The sequence below is a fragment of the Siphateles boraxobius genome, unplaced genomic scaffold (genome assembly GCF_051911475.1).
Source record: "Siphateles boraxobius isolate OS27281-9 unplaced genomic scaffold, OSU_SipBor_1 26, whole genome shotgun sequence".
In the NCBI taxonomy this organism is placed as follows: domain Eukaryota; kingdom Metazoa; phylum Chordata; class Actinopteri; order Cypriniformes; family Leuciscidae; genus Siphateles; species Siphateles boraxobius.
This window is the reverse complement of record NW_027508876.1, coordinates 20,403,943-20,428,947: the sequence shown is the minus strand read 5'-3', so window position 1 is coordinate 20,428,947 and position 25,005 is coordinate 20,403,943. Positions and strand designations below refer to the sequence as shown.

Genomic DNA, 25,005 nt, shown 5'->3' with positions numbered 1-25,005 from the left:
TCCATCTACAGTAAGGGATACTGGTATGGAGGTTGACAGAAGCACTGGCTTTCTGGTGCAGGAACACAGTCCCATGGTAAATCAGGTTTCTCTGCGGATCGCCCTTCATGTAATGAAAGCTTTATGCGAGGGAGCTCGGGCCCCGAGCACCCTCTCCCTCGCTCATTCTACCATAATCTCTTCCTCTCCCACTCGGGTCATGTCCATGAGTTGGAGTGGATAACCCAAAGCGCCCAAATCAGCCCGCTACCACTGAAATCCATGTTAAAAAAGGCTGTCAGGTTTACGATGGAAAGGAAACGCATGGAAAAGTTGCTACCAGGTCATTTCCGTGCAAGAAGCATTGTTTAGAATCAGCTGCAATGATGTGGTGAGGTGAAAGTATATCTTTATTTAAGTACACTACCGTTCAAATGTTTGGGGTCTGTAAGATTTAAAGGGATTGTTCACCCAAAAATTAAATTCTGTTATCATTTACTCACCCTCATGTTCTAAACTTTTCCTCTTTCCTCTGCTAGACACAAAAGAAGATATTTTGAAGAATGTCAGTAACCAAACAGGCCCAAGACCTTATTGACTTCCATAGTATTTAAAAAAAAAAAAAAAAGGAAGTCAATGGGGTTCATCTACAGTTTGGTTACTGACATTCTTCAAAATATCTTCTTTTTTTGTTCAGCAGAAGAAGACATTCATACAAGTTTAGAACAACATGAGGGTGAATAAATTATGGCATTTTCATTTTTGGGTAAACTATACCATTAAAGGGATAGTTCACCCCAAAATGAAAATTCTGTCAGTATTGACTAACCCTCATGTTGTTCCAACCCCGTAAGACCTTCGTTCATCTTCGGAACACAAATTAAGATATTTTTGATTAAATCTGAGAGCTGGATCACTCCTCCATAGGCTTCTAAGGGATTGAAACTTGTTCCCCGAAAAGTTATTCATACTTTGCAGTCACGTGACTACCATGCGGGCAACCAAAGCTGACAAAATGGCGACAAACAGTAGCCAGCCAGTATAGTGAGGCTATTTTGTTTCCATAGCACATTAACAAAACGTTTAATGACACTAATAACACTAAAAACAATACAATTACTAAATATTAATAATATCACTAAAATGATATAGGCCTAAAAACAGTCTTTAGCTCACGAACAGCACAACTCTGCCATCTGTGAAAATCAAAAGCAGCTTCAAAAACTTGTTTAAAAAGAAATATTCTTCTAATTTTTGGTGGTGATGGCACCAATGGCACAATGGATAAGACACATGCCTTTGGTGTGAGAGACCCGGGTTCAAATCCACTGTTAGACAACAATGTGTCCCTGAGCAAGACACTTAACCCCTAGTTGCTCCAGAGGCGTGCGACCTCTGATATATATAGCAATTGTAAGTCGCTTTGGATAAAAGGGTCAGCTAAATAAATAAATGTAAATGTAAGATAGTCGCTATACCGTTATATCCATCGTCGTCTCTGAGAGAATGCGGCATTAATGCAGCGACAGATGCTGAAAGCTCAGTCCGTTTCTACTTTCACTTTCAGGAAATGAGCGCGTTTACATGCACGTTCTTAACCCGATTAAGCTGAATAATAGTGCATCCAATCGCACGACAACTATCTGGCATGTCGTTTACACCTCAAAACACCAACAGGTGTATATTAAAACTGGCGACGTCCTGGCAAGATCCTTGATTAGTTTACTGGGTTTCGTTGGTAGAGAACGACGTTCTTGCCCGCCAGCCAGTACTTGTGACGTCACGTGCAAAGTATGAATTAAAGACATCGTTAAAATAGTCCTAGTGACTACAGTGGCTCCATCTTAAGTTTATCAAGCAACGAGAATACTTTTTGTACGCCAAACCCCCCAAAAATAACGACTTTATTTCAACTATTCATTTGCTGCTCTGTGGGCCTCAAGTCATGTTACTAGTGTTATAGTGCAGCGCTTCTGTGTTGTACGTCACACGCATCACACACATGACCAGCGTCGGCCAAAAGTGAGCCTACATGTGACGTAGCTCTACGCTGTCACACTACATTAACTGACTAGATGCCCACAGAGAAGGAAATGAATAGTTGAAATAAAGTCGTCATTTTTGTTTGTTTTTGCGTACAAAAAGTATTCTCGTCGCTTGATAAACTTAAGATTGAGCCACTGTAGTCACTTAGACTATTTTAACGATGTCTTTAATAACTTTTCGAGGCTGGCAAGTTTCAAACCCTTAGAAGCCTATGCAGGAGTGATCCAGCTCTCAGATTTAATCAAAAATATCTTAATTTGTGTTCCGAAGATGAACTTACGGGGTTGGAACAACATGAGGGTGAGTAATTACTGACAGAATTTTCATTTTTGGGTGAACTATCCCTTTAAGATTAAATAAGAAGTATCTTATGCTCACCAAGGCTGCATTTATTTAACCCTTTGGAGTCTTGGGCTATTTTGGCCGTTTTTGAGTACTTTTTTTATTTTTTTTATTTTGCAACATAAACAAATGTTTACCATACCAATGTTTGGTATAATTTTTTTCAGCACAACATCACCTATATGACCAGACAATTAGTTTTTCACTTTGATGTACTGTATAAACATACTGGACCCAAAATCACACAAAATCCGGATAGAAAAATTATAGCTTTTCTACTACAAAAAACACAAACATGCTCAATGAAGCATTTTAAAAGGTTTAAAATGTAAACACAAGTTGTAAATGTCAACATATACAGGTACAATTCAGATATAATCAAGCTATATGCAAAAAATATATAATTTACAAAAAAAAAGTGGGTGTAGCCATAGGCTTTTTTTTTTTTTTTTAGCTCAGCCACTTAAAAAAAAAATGTTGTGCACACAATTAGACAGAGAGCTATATTTAAGGCATTGCATTCCCAGAGTATGAGGGTTCACAAATAGTGCAAATACAACATAAAAAATGTAAAATTGAGATAAAATTAAACTATATGCAGCAAAAAGCAGGTGTGTCAATAGGCGTTTTTTCTTTTCTTTTTTGCTTAGAAACTCTACAAAACACTTCATGTACAATTACACAGATAGCTACATTACAGGGCTTTCATTCCTTGAGTAAGAGGGGTTCCTCAATAGTGCAAATATACCATACAAAAGGTAAAATGAACACAAATTAAACTATACATAGAACTATTTACAACAAATATCAGGTGTTTTGTTTTATTTTTATTTTTTATCTGTGCCACTCCCCAAAACAGTTTATCTAAATCTACTCCTAAACTACCTAAACTACTCCTAAACTACCTAACCTATCTACACTACTCCTAAACTACTCTCAAAATCTACTCAAACTCTTCCAAAAACTAGCAATAATATCTCTCTCTATATATAACGTATATATGTCTCTCTTTGTCAACTCCGTAAATCCTCTGCCTTTCAATTTCGCTTCTTTGCTCAGTTAGCTCCTCCTCCATTCCCTAAAATGTGCAGCCTGAAGAGCAGAGTCAGCAGATTCACAAATTTTTCTCCGTTTTGTTTTATGACTAAAACCGACAAAGTTATTAGAATAAATGCAACGCCTGTCGCATCACATCTGGCGTTCTTTTACGAACGCGTCAATATTTTTTTATATAAAGTTTAAATGATCATATCTCCATTTTTACTTGGTCTATCAACACAAAACAAAAAGTAAAACAGAATTTCAAGCCAGCACTTTCGACAGAAGTGGACGGCAGCGCTCAACGTGACTTTGTTTTTATGCTTCGACTTCTTAAACTGGTCATGTAACTTGATCACACCGGCGTGATTGGCAACCCCGAAGAGATAATTAAAAAAGCAGTAAAAACAGTGTGAAATACATTGTGAAATATTATTACAATTTAAAATAACCGTTTTCTATTTCAATATATTTTAAACTGGAATTTATTTCTGTGATGGAAAAGCAACATTTTTTTTTTCTGCAGCCATTACTCCAGTCTTCAGTGTCACATGATCCTTCAGAAATCATTCATATGCCGCTTTGGTGCTCAAGAAACATTTCTTTTTAATATCAATGTTTAAAAAATTTCTGCTGCCTCAATTTTTGTGTGGAAACCATGATATATTCTTTCTGGGTTCTTTAAAAGTTCAAAAGAACAGCATTTATTTGAGATGGAACTCTTTTGTAACATTAAAAATGACTTTACTGACACTTTTGCTAAAAACACTCAGTACGTACATAAGTTTCTATTTTTGTGCATTTAAAGTGTATCCACCTAGTAAAACTTGTTTGTCCTTCTTTTGTCGTTTCTTTGTTGTCTGTAAGTAACAATTAGATTAGCTTGTGTAATAATAGCATGCTAACTATAGCTACCAAATTTTCTCAGCTGAACGATTTTCTTTCTCTCGTACACGACTACAAAAAGTACAACTGAGAAATGAGAACGGGCTGACGGAGAACACAAATAAAAAGCAGGAAGCAGGGGAAAGGAAATATCTATGGCAATTCATTTCAGAGCAGAACAGTTTTGTGTTGCGCAGATGGCAGCCATTGCACTTGTTTTTCATATTACTTTTCTCATCCTGGAGGAGACGTGATTGATTTTTCCTGGCTGTGTGATGACTTTCAGTTGGAAAGTTGAGATAGCATCTAACTCGTGCCCAGAACCTCCCAGGCTAATCCGTTTGAAATTCGCCTTGATTGTTTCTGAACTGCCATTTCCAAATTTCTTCCCGCATCTCCACACGCCTGTGCCATTTTTTTTTTTAAACAGTCGGAGTCTTTTGGAAAACCGTGATTTGACTGAACGGATAGACAGGGGACGGGGGTCCAGTGGTCACCCTCACCTTGGAGGCCTTAGGGAGGTGTATGTGTGTGTCGGTGTGTGTAAGTGTACCCCAGCTCACTGCCACCTCCTGGGAGCCAATGTGACTGACTGCTCCTGGCTGCGGAGACTTGCACACGCACCATCATTAATGCGTATTATTGCTCTCCCACTGTCAGGCGCTGAGACAAACAGCCACCGCCAGATTCTTGTTTTTTTTTTCTCCCTCCTCTCCCTCGTTCTATCCCTCCCTCTGATTTAGACTGCAGAGCAGGCAAAGAACACAACCGAATTATTCGGGAGAAGCTTCATTTTTCTGTTATCTCTGCCGACCGGCTGATAACAAAGCTACACGCTAATATGGTTTGATTTGTTTGTCAGTCATTTATCATGTGACCTTTCCCAGTTTCGCTAATACTGCTGGAGGATTGTGGAGCGAGTTGGAGAAATGAAAGAGGGTTGCCAGATTGCTTTTACAAGTACCAGTGGTCAGCTTTGGCAATTCATGTGCAATACGAAGAGACAGGAGAGGGATTATTCTAACAATTTATTGTCACTTGCATCCCATTTTTCTCCCCTATAAGATGTTTTTATGCATTTCAGACCAAAAAAAAGTCTCATTTTACTAAAGTGCCTGATACTACTAGGAGGATCACATATTAGCACATATATTATCACATGTATCTTAATGTCCGTCTAAATCATAGCTTCAAGTATGCTGATTCAGAAAGGAGATAAATTAGAATCAAGAGGTGAACTTGGATGTGTATTTTTTTTTCATACAGAAACCAAAGGGGAATTCAGCAGTCAATTCATTTTCAGTGCATCTCCTGAATTGATTTAGAAATGGAAGTGATATTGACCTGAACAGGGTCAGTATCAATCAAAATGCTAATTCTAGGACTCTAGGTTGGTAAATAATTATGAATTGCATGATGGCCTAAGCAAGCTAAATCCATTGATTTTTTTTTTTCCTCATCCAAATATATCATCATCAAATATGTCATCTATGTTTTTGACAATTTTTACATCAATATATTAATTACTATTTTATGATGTTTTAAAAAATTTGCACTCAGTGGATTTTTATAATATTTTAAGATATTTACTTCAAATATTTGTCATAGTAAATAATATACATATTTAATAGGGTTACCATATAGCACAACCTATTTTTTTTTAAACTTCCTATTAATTTGTCTCTAAATGATTTAGTTATGTTTTAGTTTACATGTAAACATATAATGCTCAACAAAGACAGCCAGACCTACAACATTTCTCATCAGTGTCAAAACCTGCCAGCTACTAGTCAGCACTGCGTTGCCATGGAGACCGGGTCAGGAATAAGCCTTTACTTCTCAGATGTCCGAGACATGCTGATGTCACTTGTGGCACTATGAATTTTCAATACAGGTCAGGAGATGTATATCTGGGAAATAAGCTGGGAAATGGACCATAATGGCAGCCTGCGTTCATAGGTCTTTGAAATTCATGATTCAATCTTAAAAACAGCCATTTTCGATGACCTTTTTATTGCTTTTAGGTGTAATTTGCGTATAATTTGAGAAACGGACCTATAGAAAGAGGAGAAATGAGAAAGAGGGAGATGAAATGAAACATGATGAGCATCTTTAAGTCATAAATGGCAAGGATAAAAATAATAATAAAGTAAAACAGTAAAAACTTTGCAATTGTAAGTAGCTTTTATTGAGGACTTGACCTCTTAGTTATTATAAGTATCTTAATTTCAATGCAATTTAAGCCATCACTATAAATACTGTATTTTGCCTGATTTTAATAATGAGGATATTTTGAAATGGACAAAAGAAGGGGTTTATGTGGATAATAGAGATTTGTCATAAACCCTTCAAATGGATCAAGTGCTCCAATCTCGTTGTGTTTCTTCATCCGGTCTTAAGAATTTAATACTGTAATGTCAACACAAGGATGTTTATTTTTCATTTCATAATTGATGTACAGGATGATGAAGATTTAGTATTTTTTTTAAGGGATTTTGTTTTGTTTATACATTATTTTAAGGTAAACAACAACAACAACAAACGTAATCGATCACTCAGAGTACGTCCAGTAAATGCGTGATCTATTTTTACTTAATTTTTTAAAATCCGCCACATATCTTTCATAAATGAATGGTTGTTCTCACCTTGAAGCACCCCGTCCTTCATTTAATTGTCATTAAATAATTCAAACAGCGTATTGATTGCACTTCAGATATGACCCCTATATAAATTTCTCACCTGAAAGCTGACGACGGCTTCCTAATCAGAAATGTTTTATCTAATGGCTTACAGAAATTCATCACTTATTCTCTCAATAACGGCGTTTTATGACAAGATCCCTATCATCCTGTCTCCACGGTTTCACCCTTTCCTGACCTTTGTGACGCCCAAACGTGTCTGGGTTATATATTTTCCGTCCCGAGCGCAGTCCTCGACCATTAGCTAGTCCCTAAACCGCTAGTGAAAAGGATCAACTCTGAGCATTTCTACAGTTCATTCATTTTGTTGCTCCCCAGTGATCAGTCGGCCTGCCTTTAAATCCCTCTTTTATTGTACACTGCACTGACAGAGGCAGCCTTGTCTTTCATTTCCTTCATGTGCTTTGTACAGCTGTATGGCCTTTGTTTGTATTGATACTAACATTACCATAAACCACCACCCAGGGGCCAGAAACAATCGACTATATCTTACCAAATCCAATACACTTTAGCTTCTCCACCTCTAAGTTTGAGTTTGGTTTGGATGGCACACGCTGCATGCGGTCTGAGATTGAGCTGGGTAGTGGAGAGAATCTGCGAACGAGTGTCAAGAGGGAATCGAATCGGTCACATAGATCACCGTCTTGATTTCTGATGACTCAGATTACCCAATTTTTTTTTTGTCTCTTGCCACTTCAGTGCTTCGTTGGCTCTCACCTTCTGTTCAGGTTCAACAATAGCGGGATTACTCTTTAAAAAAAAAAGCAGCAGTTCAGTGCAGAAAGAGGGATTTAGCAGGGATGAGTATTTAAAATGAACCGCCTTTGAAAAGAGGGACATTAATTATCGGCCCTGCGAAAAGAGTCACAAACGCTTTACTCATTACCAATGTGTGGGGGTTTTGTGGGGGAATTTCAAAAAAAGTTTCTTGTATTGTAAATGCAAAATGGTGCCTGACCCTTTTTTTGTGTTCTGCCTAATGGGAGGGTCATATTCTTTTTGGAACTTTGTGGGATCCCGGAGTCAAGCTTTGTAAAATGGGGCCATTGAGAGTTCAGTTTCCGATACATGCTTCAAAGGCGTCAGCTGCATCTTTGATGTGGCCTCTTAAGTGAAGTAATGGAAGAATTGTGGCAGGCTGGAAATAATGGAGGTGAATCTAGCGTCATTACATGCTTCATTTCTTCAAACATTCTAATCCCTCTGATTCCACACATTTATGCTGTCATTCTTAGCGTGCATCAATATTTATTACTATACTAATGCATGGTGTTTCGGCCCTAATGCTGAATGTATATGCGTTTGGTGACTTCACACTGATGGAGTGTCCTCACTGGTCATGTATGAGGCTCAGAATAGTCTTGTGCTTTTGTTTAATCCAAATGTTCCAGATGGAATATGTGCATTTTGTGTTGCAAAATATATCATATAAAAGCTGAAACACAGTGTCTTGTAAATCCAGGCTGGTTCCTCTCATCCGTATGTAAATTATCAGAACCTTAAGATTAAAAGAAATGAAGCGAGGTACGGCCTCACTTTTTTAAGGTTTTAGTTAAAACTGTATATTTATATTTTGAAAAATGCGGCTTGTCTGACCATGTGTTAAGCCAATGCATACATTTCAACACACACACACACACACACACACACACACACACACACACACACACACACACACACACACACACACACACACACACACACACACACACACACACACACACACACACACACACACACACACACACACACACACCGGTTCAAAAGTCTCTTGTGCTCACCAAGGGTGAATTTGTTTATCTGAAATAGTATAAACTGTAATATTTATAAATAACTGTTTTAATGTACTGTTTTAATATTTGAATATATTTTGTAATGTAATGTATTCCTGTATTGGCAAAGCTGATTTTTCAGCTTCATTACTCCAATCTTCAGTGTCACATGATCCTTCAGAAATCATTCTAACTTGCCGATTTGATGCTCAAGAAATGCATTTTCTTTTCAATGTTGAAAACAGTTGTGATGCTAATTTTTTTTGTTGTAATTAATATATTTTGTGGAAACAAAGTTAATAAATAAAATGTAAAATTTTATTATGTGCCTCAAACTTAACAAAATAAATCAGTACAGACTTCACAATACAAATGGATTTAGAAGACACTGTCTCAGTGTGAAAGAGTTCAGTCGAAGTAACGATATCAAAAGCTTAATATCAATATTTTAGGATTAAATTAAATTGAAGGGTTTCTTGTTTTTTAATTTAAAGCCACTTTTTCTCACCATGAACTATTAACACTATTATTTTTCTCTGTTTACTCATATATTTGTGTACCTACCCATATATATATATATATTATAGTAAACAGTATTGAGTCACTTTTTTGTGTCTTTTAATCATAAGACATGTAGAAAATCAGTTTTTAAGAAGACAAACGCTGATGTGAGGGTAATTTAAAATCTAAGTGTGCCTTGTCTCATCATGTTTTGCTGTGTTTGGGAGCTATCATTCATTGGACTGTGAGACGCAGCAAGCTTGATGATAACTGGGGCTCCTTAATCTGGGTCTGCCATCTCCTCTGATGTGAATGCTTTTAAATGACATTACTGAATCAGACTCCATTCTCCAGGTCTCAGCGGCAAAAGCCTCATTTATTGTACTTAATGTGCAGATTTATGTAAGGAGACAGTGGTCAACATTCATAAGATATCATTCCTTCTATTTTCTCTCTTAACCTCACCCCCCCTCGCTTCACCCTCCCACCCACCTCTATTTCTCGCTGTCTTTCTGCTCTCTTAGATTGAGCTCAGCATGCAGTGTAGGGTGACTGAATGAAACAGGCCAATAGGAGGCATAGGTAGACCGTGGAAATTAGAAATGCTTTAGGACCAGCCTTTAACAAGACAATGACTTTCAGAATGCAGTGCAGCAAACCAGACAACGGCGGATCATGCATGCGTTGTATAAATATTAAAAAATTTGTTAAACAAATATAATATAATGTGCTGTGTAAATATACTGTACATGTATTAATTTTTTCCCTGTTGGTTCAGTGGACAGGTTTTTCAGTTTTTTGCTAATATTTTCATGCGTTTAAAAAAAATATTTTACTTTTTTGTTAAATATAAATTGACATTTTGCACATTTTCATTTACATAGAATATTTTTGCATTTCCATACGCATTTATAATAATAATAATAATAATAATAATTATTATTATTATTATTATTATTATTATTATTATTATTATTATTATTATTATTATTATGTATATTTGTGATAAACATTTAAAAAATTGTTTTAGTCCTAGGGTCCTTGCCAATTTTTTTTAGTTGCCTATATTTCCTCCTAGAATTGAGATCATATTTCGATTTTTCCTTTGTGAGAATACTGGCAGTGCACTAACACAACATTTCTTTCTTTATTCTTGAAAATCATCCTTGAAGTGATATTTTGTTCCTATGATGAACAGTGTGAATTTTTTTTTCTGATTTATGAGAAGTATTATACACAATAAATGGCTAGAAAAGAGAAGAATCCTAAATGAAACTCGGTACAAATGCTTCCCATGATGCTTCTTTGACAGAGGGTTCGTATTATCATATCTTACATGGTTAAAATATGGTGAGCTTGTCAAAGCATTTATGAAGGATAAGATTCACTCCCATTTAGATGGCTCATGACTAAAAGGGAAGCTTAGATGCTCGGTTGGAGAACAAAGAGAAGCCTTGTAGGAGAAGTGTGAAGACGACATGCTTAATTACATCAGCTGCTGTGAAGACCAGTGCCGGTCTTTAATTTATGATGGTGGTGGGAGAGAAAGACTGGGAGACCAGAGACAGAACTGAGAGGAAATGATTCAAAAGGCAGAGGAAGAATCAAAGGTTTGAAATGATGGAACAAAAATGAAGAAAAAAAAAAAAATGCTGCACTGCCTCTAACTACCTTTAGAACCAGAGCAAGTCACTTGTCTTATTAAATTTAAGATGTTTATTAATAACTAGACTGCATTTCCTGAAGTAAATACCAGTGCTTGTATGGCAGCAAAAGGAGAGTGTTAAAGTTTGATCAGGTTTAGGTTTCAGGCTTTTATTTCCAGTCGGGAAATCATCATCATCATCATCATCATCATTATCATCATCACACAATGTAACGCCATCTTTACAATCTAAAGGCAGCCAAGAAAGAGAAGACAGAAGAAAAATACAGGTAGATGTGAAAATGAAGACTAATTAGAATTCAATATGCAAATTTTACATTAACTTTGTTAAATTATATAGTTTACCAAAAAATTGCATAAATAAATCTGGAAATATCTACAAATTAAATTTAAACAAAGTCATTTGTTTGGATACATTAAAATAGAAGCTGGTTTAATATTTAGGGTTAAGGTATTCGGAAATGATATGGAAAACGATGAAAACGCATTATCGTGTCAATTTGTTTCATGAAACCCCTGTTTTTCTGTTTTCAGATATGGCTAAAATGTATTTATATGGGTCTCAGACATTATTTATAACGTAGGTGGCTGCTGGGTATTCATCTAAGAGCCTGTATCTTCCTGAGCTTAGCATGCTGGGATAGAAAGATGTGCTAGAGCCTCGCACCTTTAGCCCGGGTATCAGTATGACTGCGGAGTCTCCATGCGACGTGCTTTAGAGATGAACTGTTCGGTGTGATCCGAGCCTGTACGGGGTGGAAGGCCTCGGGCGAGGAATAAGACATGCTCTGCTTCAGGTGCTGTGTGGAAAGCAGAAGATGAGCTCCATTGTCTTCTCTCTCTCGTCTCCTTTGCAGAGGTAAAGAGCAGAGGAGCATAATGGCCTGTGTTAGCCTTTCTCGCGCAGCTAGCCGGCCCTGGCGTAATGCTCGTGGGTTAGACGCTTAAAACCAGAGGGCATTTAGATCAGAGGACATTTGTTCCCCCAGCTGTCTTACTGTGGCCTAGCGGGGCCCCTACGTCATTTGTTTCCCATTTCTGTGTCAAAAATTTCGCATCTGGGGAGGAGTACTTTACCCTCAGATTTCATTTATTTCCCTAAACATACGTTCAGCCATTGTTTTTCCTCTCCCTCTCTCGTTTTTCGCAGTGGACTCCATTGCTTCAGTAAGATGGATGGCGAGTGTGTAAAGGAGCTGACATCACAACACTTACTGGGAGGCAGCGCAAGCAGCCCCCTGGTGACCTGCAATTCAAGCTCCAGATTATGGTTGTTCATTGTTTGTTTCTCCTCCTCGTTCAGGCTCGGCGACAGACCGCTGTCCTAACGGCACACACAAATTAAAGCCTCGTAACTAAACCTGCGAGTGAGACTTGTCTAGTAACATAAAGATTGGTTTATTCTTAACCCATTCGGTCAGTTTGTATGATTGCGGGTTGAACCGTGCCGTGATTATCCTTAACGCTAAACATCTTTAATGCACAAGCCATCTGCGATATCAGACAGCTGTTTATGTTTGCGCAATTCCTGCGTTTATGCAAGTGTTAATGTATTATTAAAGCAAACACTAAAGACAGATCAAATTAATCAAATCTCTGTGCCAAGGGGTTTGAGTTCTTCAGCCTGACAATGTACAAATTCAAAGCAGCATTTCATCATCATTTTCTGCTTGTATAACTTAGCTTCTACAGTATTATGGCTTTTTGAATTTCGCTTGAACTGAAGCTGAAGTCCGCTGTGTTTTTTTTTTCCAGACGTGGTTGCAAAAGCGAGTGCAAGATTGACTCGTATCAATGATTTATAGTCCCCGTGTGATTGGATACTCATGGTTTTCACATGGCCAGCAATCTGTTGTGGTGTGTTATATATAACTGATAATTTCAGTTTCCACTACAGCACAGAATAATGTAGATTACTAGTTTGGTTCTGTCGTTCAGCTCTTGTGAAGTGGGAACATTGACTAAATGAACCAAATCAGACAGAATGAAGCATTTGCACTCACTCAGAAATTATATCTAATGCACAGATATATTCTTAACCAGTGGTTTCTCAACCTCAAAAAAATGGGCTTGTCCAAAAAGTATGTCCTGTTCTAACATCAGGGCAAATAAGAACTGTGGAAAATGCTCATTGTAGTATCATGCATAGAGATGCATAATATATCAGTACTATGTCGGTGTGTTTTTTTTATTTATTTAGACTTAAAAATAAAATATTTTAATTTGTGAAACCGAATTTTAATATTGGCAATTTATTGTCATTGGCCATAACATTTATAATTACTGGAAATTTTATTTTGTTGCATCCCTAATCATGCATTTATCTGTGTTTTAGTTGAAGTCAGAGTCCTTGAGTCTAACCAGACTCTATTTTTTTTCACTTTTGTGATACAACTTTTTGTACCTTTTGTACCTGATCTAATATTATTCTGAAAATTCATCTGTCACTGGTTAGAAGCAAGGCAAATTAAGTAGAATTTGTTACAACTAAATATATTATCATGCATAGGGATGTACAGTACAGTATGGAACATATGTTATAGACGATATGGTATTGATTTTGGATATTTAATTGTACATGTTTGTTTTATTTTAACATGTACTGTATATGAGTTTTTTAATGACATTTTAATTATAATGTTAATCTTTAAAAGCACTAATAATTTAACACTGTTAAATCTTTAGCAAATCTCACAATATACATTTTTCATACTGTACATTATAATGTTGTGGTGACTAAATTCACACGTAGCATTTAAAACGATTGAGTTTAAGTTTTTAGTTTTATTTAGATTAAATCGTATTTTAATATTGTATATAATACAAAAAAAATTATTGGAAAATTTGAACATTGCTGCATCCCTATTCACACATAATCTAATCAGACTATGCGGTTTTATTCTTAGAATATTCATAAATTTGAGTGTTTGATTTTCGTTTACATTTGTATGATACAAATTTGAGTACTGTTGGGTGCCATTTGAGTTGAGAACAACTGATCTACAGTGTGTTTCTGCAAATCCATCCGTCACAGGGCAGAAACAAGGCGAATTGGGTAGAACCTCACATGGACAGGTTGCTTGATATTTGACAGTTTTCTCTTGTATGATAAACAATTTTGGTACTGTGTTGCTGTGCAACTTGATGTCCAATGTCCTGAAGCAAAACCAGTTGAGAAACACTGGCCTAAACAACACGTTTCTTTCTAGTGCTGATGAGAACACCCAGGATTTGACTAGTTTCACCTTACAAATGATAAGGTGAAGCTTTCATCAGAATACATCCCCCGCTCTGGCTGTCCTGCTGCTGTTGATCTGATCTGGGCCAGTCGGTACTTGAGCAAAGAGGCTTTGGACTTCACATGAACAGCAGGTGTGCTGCCCTCGGAGTCAATTTCCCACCTATGGCTACATCCCACGGCGACTTCTCAGCATTGCAATATCTAGCACTGATATTCCTACCTCCTCTGAGGTCACGCTATATATTATTGTAGTGCTGTTTGGGAGATTGCACATCTGAACATCTGAACCATATTTTGTCCGATTGTGCTGTCTGACTTTTTTTTTTTCTGCTTGTTTTGTCTTGTTTCTGTTCCAGATCCTCCCACCGCAGCTTTAGCTAACGGATTTAACATGTTGCTTTTCTTATGTAAGCCATTATGAAAATAATGCCCACTGACATACTTTTCTGACTGTGTTGTTGTGGATCAAATATGATTAATTATCAGATCTGTTTCCATTGCGTTTATAGAGCGAGAAAAACAGAAGAGAAAGGGGTTTGTGTGAATGGAAGGCTGAGTAGGTATCCAACACTGAGCTACAGTCTTCAGTTGCCCTGAGATCTCCATGGTACCACTTCATCTTACACTCTTAATGACTTAACTCATCTAATTATTTGTTCAGTGTGAAGTCTATTAGGAGATTCCCAAGGTCTTGAGCAACTGCTGATGTGAGAGATCAGTGAATGCAAGGTGTAGACTAGCAGAAAAGAGGAACGAAATGTCTCAAAATGACCCTGAGAATCACTGTGATATTACCACAATGGTATTTCGTTTGTGATGGAATGAACTGATTCATAATTTTAATGGGAAAAATATGAAACCGCTGAAACGATGTCATTTACAATCATGTTCAGTCTGTCTTTGTTGTTTCTCTTCGGTTGTTTTTAAAAAAAGCGCTGGAAATAGTTCAAAACGAGGCCAGAATGTATTGTTCATTTTCATGAGCCAAACTGAGCATCAATATGAATCCAGCCTCACATTCAGTATTAATTTCTCATCAGCTTAGAAATAATCTCTATTAGTTTGGATTTACTGACCCATTAAAGCTGATTTTTGCTTGTACCATATGTAGATTTAACATTAGCAAGTAATCCTGAGCTTGTCTGCTACCGAACGCTCCCCGCACATGTCTCGTCAAAACGTAATCTCACATGTGGGATCATATCATTTGTTTTTTTTCCAGCAAATAAACAAGTCGTGGCAAAAGCAAAAGCATCTTTGCCTCGGGTTCACAGTGTCAACATCAGGCCGCACGATGCAAAACAAAGCTAATTGTTTACATGTTGAAAATAAAGATTTTTCTCATTTTCATCAAAGCAAACGTTCTCATTTGCGTTTAATTAAAAGTGAAAGCCTGGTAAATCTAGGCATAGCATGGGCGGTGCTTGAAATAAGCAGACTCACAAAGGTCACGCTATGAAAGAAAGCCTCATCTGTAATGATCAGTCGTTCATAGAGAAATAAAGAGAGAGGGAGGGAGATGGAGAAGTGTGTATGCGGGGAGCAGCCTCACAAATTTTTTAATGTGTGTAGCCACATGGCTCAACTTTCAAAGGGACTAATTAATAAAACAGCATTGGCCTCCTCATGTTGCTTGTCAGTGTTGACAAAAGCAGGCCTGTTAAGCTCCGGACGCCCTATTCCCCTGCCAACTAACTCAAGCCGGCCAAATGATGGGAGGCCCTATTTTGCCACGGGCAAGGCAGTCGCTAATCAGCTGTTAATGAGCTTAATTAGACGTTAAAATATCTCCGAGTATCAAACAGGTCCGTATTTGACATGTGTCTGATGCGCTGTCAAGCTTGCTTTGAAATAGAGCTTCAACCAAATTAGTATAATTAGTAGATGTATCTTTATATTTATTATATTAAACAAGTATGTTTGCTTATTACACATTTAACAAATAATTTCGAATTATGTCTGAAGTCTCACCCAACTTGTTTTTCTGTGCGTTAGTAAGCCATTTCTAACAGGCTCGTTGGAAAAACGAGTATGTGGTGACATTTATTACAATGCTTCTTGTGTATTTCGAGACACTTTCAAAGTGAAAGCGTGTTTATGGAAGTCCACATGTTTTTGAAACAAAAAAGCTTGTTGAATTGCACTACTTTTTAGGGCTTGCGTTTTTTTTATGGGCTGAAATTCAACATGGTTGTATATTTTAGCTTAAATATTTCAATTTAAAACATTTCAAAACACATTTTCATTATTCAAAATTCCATAATCCATGTTTACCTTTACGATTTAACTTCCAAAATGTTCTTTCTGTTTAAAAATATAACCAATTTTCGGTCCATTTTATTTCGTATTTCACATCCGGGAACTGAAGGAATAGCAGTAGATTACCAATTCATAATCTCTATCTGCTGTTAGTCAACCTGGATTTACAAAAATGGAGCAAGCGGTAAGTATTTGTGATGATTATCAGGGCCAGTGTGTATATATATATATATATATATGGAAAAGCTAATGAAGACACACAAGCTGTGTTTACATTTAAGTCTTCACAGTTACTTGTGTACATGTAAGCAGCTTTCTCTACCGTTAACAAGACTATGTTATTCCCCGATGCTGACGTATAAATCAAACGTTACATCTGAGGTAGACATATATTTCTCTCGGTTGTTTAGTTTCCTTAACTTTATATGGCGGCGCTGTGTTGCAGTACTGGGGGTTTCCTGAATATCTCATACTCCAGGATTCCCCTGCCGTCTCGATGCTTAACGTAGCTTAATGGACTGAATACAGTGATATAAAAGACCAAACTCGCACCTTATTGGGAATGTAGGCTCATAGGCTACTGGCAAGCGGACTCAGAATATGAACGTAACGCGCACTAAGTTTCACACTAAGCGATTCCCAGTGAGATACTGACATAAAGTTGTCTTGAAATTGGATATTCGATATTTGCAAATTTAGGGACCGTCTCTAAAGTTACATATGACATGGGTATACAAGTTTCTAACATCAATAGCATTTGAAGAGAATGTCTTAGTCATAAAACCAACGGTGAAGTGTTCATGTAGGTGTCAGGCATGATGCACACCTTATTAGATTGTTAAAATAAATATGAAAAATAGTGAAAAAATAGCAATATTTACACTTGATTTGACAGTTTATTTTTTTATTATTAAATATCAAAAATCTAAGAGGTGTGCAAAAGAACCTATTTTTTCATGTTCGTTTTGCCATTGTTTTATTTATTTTCAACAAATGTATTTTCTGCAAATCCAGCTCTGCATGCACCATATTCAAGATTGTGAAAAGCGCCCACTATGTTATATAAATGAATTTTTCTTGCATTAATTGCAAGCTGTGAAGCTTGTACCCCTAAGTACATTGCCAATTTGGCCCTGACCTGGGACTGACCTCTCCAAGTGTCTGTGCTGGAGGGGACGTCATCTTCGCCTAAAACTCAGACGTGCACATACAAAAAAAATCTAATAAAGCGTATTATGGAAATAGAATGTGTGCAAGTGAAAAGGAAGCAGATTTATTTCCCCTCTCCGCCTGCTAATATGTTTATACATGATGCCGTATAATGGCTCACTTTGAACAGATGCTCAATGGCAACAGGGATAGAAAATACAGCTCTGCGTTTGTAGGCCAGACTCGCATTGATTGCTATAACAGTGCCGTACAGTCGTTGACAGGGATCTCGTGAGGAAATTGAACCAAGAGGCCTGTTCTGTAGTGGCAAACCACTCTGTAGAAACGTCAATATTTTAATCCACCACGTTAATCATTTTCATCAGTCTGCTTACATCTTAATGTGTTACATCTTAAGTTTTGAATTTCTGTCTCTCAAATTTGATTTATGAGCATCATTTTATCAATTGATAATGCGTGAAGACTGTGGGATGCTGTGCTGGTAACCGCTGTCCGTTTCTCTCTGAATACGCATGAAGGGCAGGTCTGGATAAAGTAGTGTGTTGTTCACTGATAATGCTGGTTTTATTTGGAGTGATGATTTACTTTAGGGTTGTTATGCAGTGACTGAAAGCAGCAGCTGTCAGAAAGATAGGCAGATGTATCAGAGATGCCGTGACTTTAATTGTGTTGATTATTGGAGATCTTTCATAGTCGTATTGACTTGCTGTCTTGCTGCTGTTACTCACCTGAGAGTTTCATTGTTTAAATGGAGATGTAGATGTATATGGATATTGAACACTGCCACTGTTATGCAAGATGAGAAACAATCCAGTCCAACTGGACATAAGAGTGATGGGGGAATTTGGAAAAAAACTGTAAGGCATGATTCGGTTATGCATTTGCATGTTCACGTGAAAAGTTTTATTATGTGCTAAAAAAAAAAAGATTAAATGCCTGGTGGAGGCATCTTTTTTCATTTTAAGTCTATTCCAACTTGTGTGTTGTGTGTGCGTTTTCTAGCTTTTTTTTTGCGGCTTTTATTGGGAGATTTTACACATCGTCCATTTTTTAAATCTCTCCAATTTTGGCTGATACAATAATGTTACATACATGCTGATGTTATATTACTGATAAATGGCCAATATTTTTAATCTATAATCTATAATATCTGTTTTTTATTTTTTATTAAAACATTAAATCTCACTGAAAACTAAAATTAATAGTGAATAAAGTGAATTTAGTATATAATAATGGACCGTCTACTTTTGAAACCTGTCATAGATAAGGTGTACTGTTTGAATAAGAAAGAAATATATACTAGAGGAGAGCTCTCTGGGATGCTGGTTAAAAAAAGTACTTTAAATTAGTTGGATTTGAATGAGAGAATTGGTGCTCTTATGCTCCCCAAGGCTGCAGTTGTTTGATTAAAAATACAGTAAAAACAGTAATATTGTGAAAATTATTAGAATTTTCTATTTGAATCTATTTTAAAATGTAATTTATTTGGCAAAACTAAATTTCAGCATCACTACTCCAGTCATCACTGTCACATGATCCTTAAGAAATCATTCTAATTTGCTGATTTGGTGCTCAGAAAATATATTTTTTTTATTATCATCAATGTTGAAAAGTAAACAGTTGTGCTACTTAATATCTTTTCAAACCGTGACACATTTCTATAGGTCTCTTTGATGAATAGAACATTCAAAAGAACAGCATTTATTTGAAATAGATTTTTTTTGCTTTTATTTAATGCATCCTTGATGAATAAAATATAAAAACGGTGTATATACATGTATAATAAAATAATACAACATATTTGAATGATCCCAAAGCAATCTGTAATAATGTGTCCCTATTTTATGAGTGACTATAGGATACCAAAAACATTGCGTTGTTTTTATTATTTGATTTTTTTGATATTTATCATAAAATGGATTTGTGAATTATTCTGCAACCATGCCATCAGGTTTTTTCTCTCTCCCAGTTTTGGTATTTTATAACCACTGGCTCCTTTTTTTCACACAGGTGTAAAATGCAATTTCTGAAGCAGCATGGCTGCCGGTGTTGATGTATTACGGATTCATGCGGTGTGAATCTCCTCTGCTGATTCCTGTCTGGGCCTCATTTGCTTTGGGGGTGAAGATAGACGGGGTGGGCGGTAGGGAAAACAGGCAATTTTGCTTCAGTCTCCCTGTGAGCAGTGAGACCGAGTCCAAACATTATGTTGCAGAAAAAAAAGAATGTTGATTTTTGGTCAAAAGATGAGCTCCCTTTCAATAATTCCCTTCAAATTATTTCCCTCTTGATTGCTCTGACCTCTATTAAAACGAATTCAATGTTTTGTGCAAGGCATAGAGACTATAAAGGAACTGCATTGTTTATAATGCTGATAAAACATTACATTGTTTCCTCAGTTCTGCAGTTTTTAATGCTCTTTCTACATTTACACACAAGAGACTGAAGATAGCCAAGCTCTCGACCTTTACACCACAACATCAAAAAGTCAAGGTCATTTTTGTTGGGGTATTTAATAGTATTCACCCTGACCTGCAAATAAAGTTTCCGCCTTGCCGGTGCTGAATTCTGATTTGATCAGCGAGCCCCTCAAAGGTCAGTCTAAGAATTATTTCATTTTTTTTTTTGTCCTTGCTTGATTCATTGTGTGAGATCTCAAATGTTAGATTAGGACGTATTGATCTGTGTTTACGGTTGGGGTTATTTGTGAGTGAATGCACATGTATTATACTTAAATCAGAATTAGCTTATTAGACCAGATGTTATTAGACCAGATAACAGAAAAAATAATAAAATATTATTGTACCATTTTGATTTATTTGTTGAAATGGAGGTCCATGACTCAACATTTAATTTGTGGTATTTATTTAGAGATTCATTTCTAAGTCTGGCCTACTATGGTTATGTTGGTCTGTTAAATAAAACCCACTTGAGACAGTTGTCATGGTTGTAATATGTTGGGTGATTGCTAGATTATTATTAAATTAAAAGTTTAGTTTTACTAAGAAATTCATATTAGGGGAAATTTATTTAGCAAAACTAATCTGGTCAAGAGTGATTGGATTGGCATTGGACTGGTAGTGAAGATAGTGGTTAGAGCCAATTATTGCATACAATATTACTGCATTAAACATTTGCGCTTTTCATACTGGATTACTAATGATTAATTGCACTTTATTTTTTTATTTGAATAAATGTGTGGCTCGCTTCATTCATTCACTCATTGTTTATTTATTTATTTATATAAATAAATTTATTTATATATTTGTTTATTTATATAAATGTTTATGTATATATACAAAATGTTTATTTTTATTTAAATGTTTATTTATTTGATCAAATATTTATTTTTTATTTAAACAAATATTTATTTGAATGAATGTTTTTTTTTTTTTTTCACCAGTCTGAAAGTTGTTTTCTAAGTCTAGCCATACAAATCATCTTTAATTTAACAAAAAAACAAATATCAAAAAAGAAGCCAGACAACTTGATTGAGATATAAAAGTTTTGGTGCATCAGTATGTATTCAACTGTTCAGAAAAGCATTAGTTAGATAAAATTATTAAATTATTACAAAGCATTATTTAGATAATAGCATTGTAGATAAATAATAGAATTATTTAAAATAGCACTATTTAGATAAAATAAAAATTTGTTTATTTGCAAATGCTCAGTGGTACACACCTAAAAGCAACCCAGTAGTGAGGATGTTTATTTTAATTTTATGTTTTCACATAGACGAAATTGAAGGATGGGCATATGCTAGAAGACCACAAGCATCTACAAGTTATTATGGCAAGTAAAACGTTACTACTTACTGTAGCTAAAGATGCAAATCTGACAATAGATTTATTGCTTGGTTTGTTTGTAGTGGCTTTTTAAACGGGCAATACTGTGGTCCATTTCTGGGAAGCAAACAAACAAACAAACAAACAAAAAAAAAGGCAAAAATATATATTAGTGAGAGGTTATGCTTTGTGCACTAATGTGGTTTTGACATTGATGTTGATTTTGCAGATGGGTGACTTTAAGATGCATGAAAGTTTTTTTTTGTTATGACAGATATGCAGACAAAGTTTCAGCACAAAAACAAATTGAAGCGCATTTTACAACTTATTGTGCTTACAAAGCAGTTCTGTCCAGAGTAATTTCCATGAAGTTTTTGCACATAATCACAATCATGAGCTATCAATCCATTTAGTTTAGTTTGCTGGTGATATTTTATTTCGCATTAGACCCTAGATATCTATCGTATTATACGGAATATTCCCCGGAAATCGGGATTCTTATTGCTTCGGCCTATCTCTAAATTCAGACGAGCTGCCGGGGATTAGACCGCATGGGGAGGATTATCTGCATGTCCTCCTCCGTTCACTTTTTTCCTGTTTGGAAGTAAAAAAAAAAAAAAAAAAAAAAATTCACGAGTAAAAAACAAAAGTCCAGCTGTTCTTTTTTAACTTGACCAAACAGTGTCCTCTGCACGTTTGCCCCTCTTCCAAAAGTCCTCCCGTATTTAACATACGCAACAGACTGTGTTAAATGCTTTCAAAGGCTAAGCCAATTTAAACCGAGTCAAGAATTAATTCTCAGGACTGTTGTGACTATATGCAAGGGCTGCTGGGAGGTGATGAGACATTGAGTTTGTCCCATCTGACTCTCGTCACGATGTAGAGTGAATCAGGACGAAAAACCGTAACACGGCCCGGAGAGGATTAGATAGGCCTCACGGCCCTGCATCCAGAAATCAAACCCCATTGTCTCGACGGCATTTGAATAACAATGCGCAATGTAAGCTGACATTCTCTGATTGTACACCAGCAGGCACAGCATGGAAATGCTGCTGTTTGGAACATGGCTGGAGTCTATGAAACAGACGCGCGGCGTCAGATGATAAGGGCTTGCTGAGCTGGGACAAAACGGCCCGTGACTGGTCTGGCGTGTGACAGGCTGCAGGGCCGATCTTAAATAAAGCTGCATGATGAACACATATCAATGGAGTACATATCATTTGTTAATTGATTTGTTGAGGGTGATGCCGTGCAGGCACCCTGTAATCCTGATTAGAGGTCCAACCCGGACCCCTTAAATGCATATTGATATATTGATCGTGTATGTTGCTCTGAGCTCTCCCATCCGATGGGGATCTTTACACCTCATCCCTCGGCTAACAATCAGCCAATGCAGAATAATGCTTTTACATAACAGCTGTTTTCTTTCGGTCTTGGGATGATTTTAACAAGGCGCCCACTGTCATTTTTTGTTTTGTTTTTTTGTGCTACTGACAGATTTTGATGTGGGCCAATGATGGGTGTGCATGCCCAAGATGTTTATGATCCACTCCAGCTGAGCAAAGGTGGATCTGTGTCAGTAAAACACATCATTTTGTCACCTTTGGAGTATGTTATATCTAATTTATGCATCTTCATGGCCTCTGGGACAAACCTTGATGTTCTAGGATGCTTCTTGGCTGCTTAGATGTGAGTAAGGTGGTAGAATAGAGCAAACCTTTTTCTCTCCCCCCCCCCCACCAACATGGCATTGGATATTTAAAGGCCCTGTGAAGTTAAACTTTTGTACATGTCTGTTTGCTTTGAGGGTGTCTTTCACAAAAAAAAAAATGTGATGCAAAAAGTGCATGTTTTCAAAATTAATTTTGAAAACATGCACTTTTTGCATCACACTTTTTTTTAAAGATACATTTTTATTAAAAATTAAAAATTTAGTAAAATAATTTAATTAAAAGTTTTTGCCTTATAGTGATATTTATTTTATTGCCCATTTTTCTTTTATTTTCTCTAAATACATTGATACAACAACCTGGAACATGGCACAATTAATATATATATATTTTTTAATTTAAAATATTGAATTTGTATTTAATTTTAGTTTTGTATTTCTTAATTCATAAAATTAAAATGACAGTAAAAATATTGTAAAAATATATTACAAATTAAAGAGCCATAACTCCAGACTTAAGTGTCACATCATCTTTCCAAAACATGTAATATTATAAATGAAATAATATACGTATATGTTGATGTGGTGCTCAAGAAAATTTTTCATTATTATCAATGTTGAAAACAATTGTCCCCCCCCCAATAACAGCATTTATTTGGAATAGAAATCGATTGTGATATTATACATTAAATGTCGTGATTGTCACTTTAGATCAATTGCAATTCTTTCTGAATAAAAGTACTAATGTCTTTGAAAAAATCTTAGTGACCTCAGACTTTTGAAGGGTGGTGTGTTAAATTCAGATCCATTTGATTTTAAATGTGTACACATAACAACCTTTCAGTCTTTCTTTTCTGAAAAAATATTGATGAATCATCTTGCACTACAAAGCTTTTAGTCCAATCAAATGTTCTGAGAATATACTGTACTTCTAGCATAGCAAATCTTAATTCATAGATGTGACGTAATTAAAGCTAATTGGCTGTTTAAAACAAAATGACAACCCTTTTGATATGCCCCGTTTCAAAAGGCAAGAAAACGGCATTTGGAAATCAGATTCTGTAATTTCAGCTTGAATTAAAACACATCTATGCATAAAACAAAACCTCTTCGGATCCAGCAATATCTGTTTCCAAGCAGTAGCACAGATGAGGAAAAACAAGGAAACAAATTCATCAACCTTTAGGTCAGTTGTGCACAAAAGGTCTGTTCCCTTCCCTGTAGAAGGTGTCTGCCATTTTCACTTTGCCGTGAGACACACAACCTTTACGCTGATGGAAGTATGGCAGTACATTTCTCTTGATTGGTCACTTTCAGATACATTTATAACAGTTGCCAGTCCGGCCTCGCAATCAGGGTCTGGAATCAATGAACTTTAATATGATCAGGAAAGATAAATTATAAGAGTGCATTAGTCATACACAATAAAAAGCAGTTTTGAGAAGGCCATGAAGCGCTGCATAGATGCCAAGAATTGGTAATGACTCTCTCATTTACATTTTATCATCCCTCCAGCAGCTGAAAAACAGAGAGAGCAATTAGTTAATTTGTTTAAATAAACTTTACAATTAGCGAGTAGCAGATAATGGGGAATAATTCATCAGTTAGCGATAAATCGGGTCAGTAATCTCAGTCGTTAGATCTCAAACTACTCTTCACACAATGTCGCTGAGCTTTTTTTTGTGCGCTAATTACGGAAGACAGCTTGGCTTATAATACAGAGAATATTGTATGAGCAAGCCATTAAGGAATTAGACATTTCAGTTTTGTTCACAATTAATGTCCAATCAAAGAGTTAATTACAGCTCTGCTCTGAACGAAGTAGCTAAACTGAACAAAAGTGTTCATTTCCCATGTGGGTGACATGAGCGTGTTGATTTGGTACAGTGAAGTACATTTTCCTCTCAGCGCTGGTGTCTTTGCTGCTATCGAGGTTGAGAAATCTGTTCC

General features: G+C 36.2%; 2 long non-coding RNA genes across 2 annotated transcripts in view; both read left to right on the top strand.

Moving 5' to 3' along the window:
* LOC143751924 (uncharacterized) overlaps positions 1–25,005 on the top strand; it is a 161,868-nt gene that overhangs the window by 36,987 nt on the left and 99,876 nt on the right. The gene's annotated exons all lie outside the window — the stretch shown is intronic.
* On the top strand, positions 14,143–15,068 carry LOC143751497 (uncharacterized). Its single transcript, XR_013207253.1, has 3 exons — positions 14,143–14,300; positions 14,526–14,576; positions 14,679–15,068. It is a non-coding gene; the product is annotated as an uncharacterized LOC143751497 (long non-coding RNA).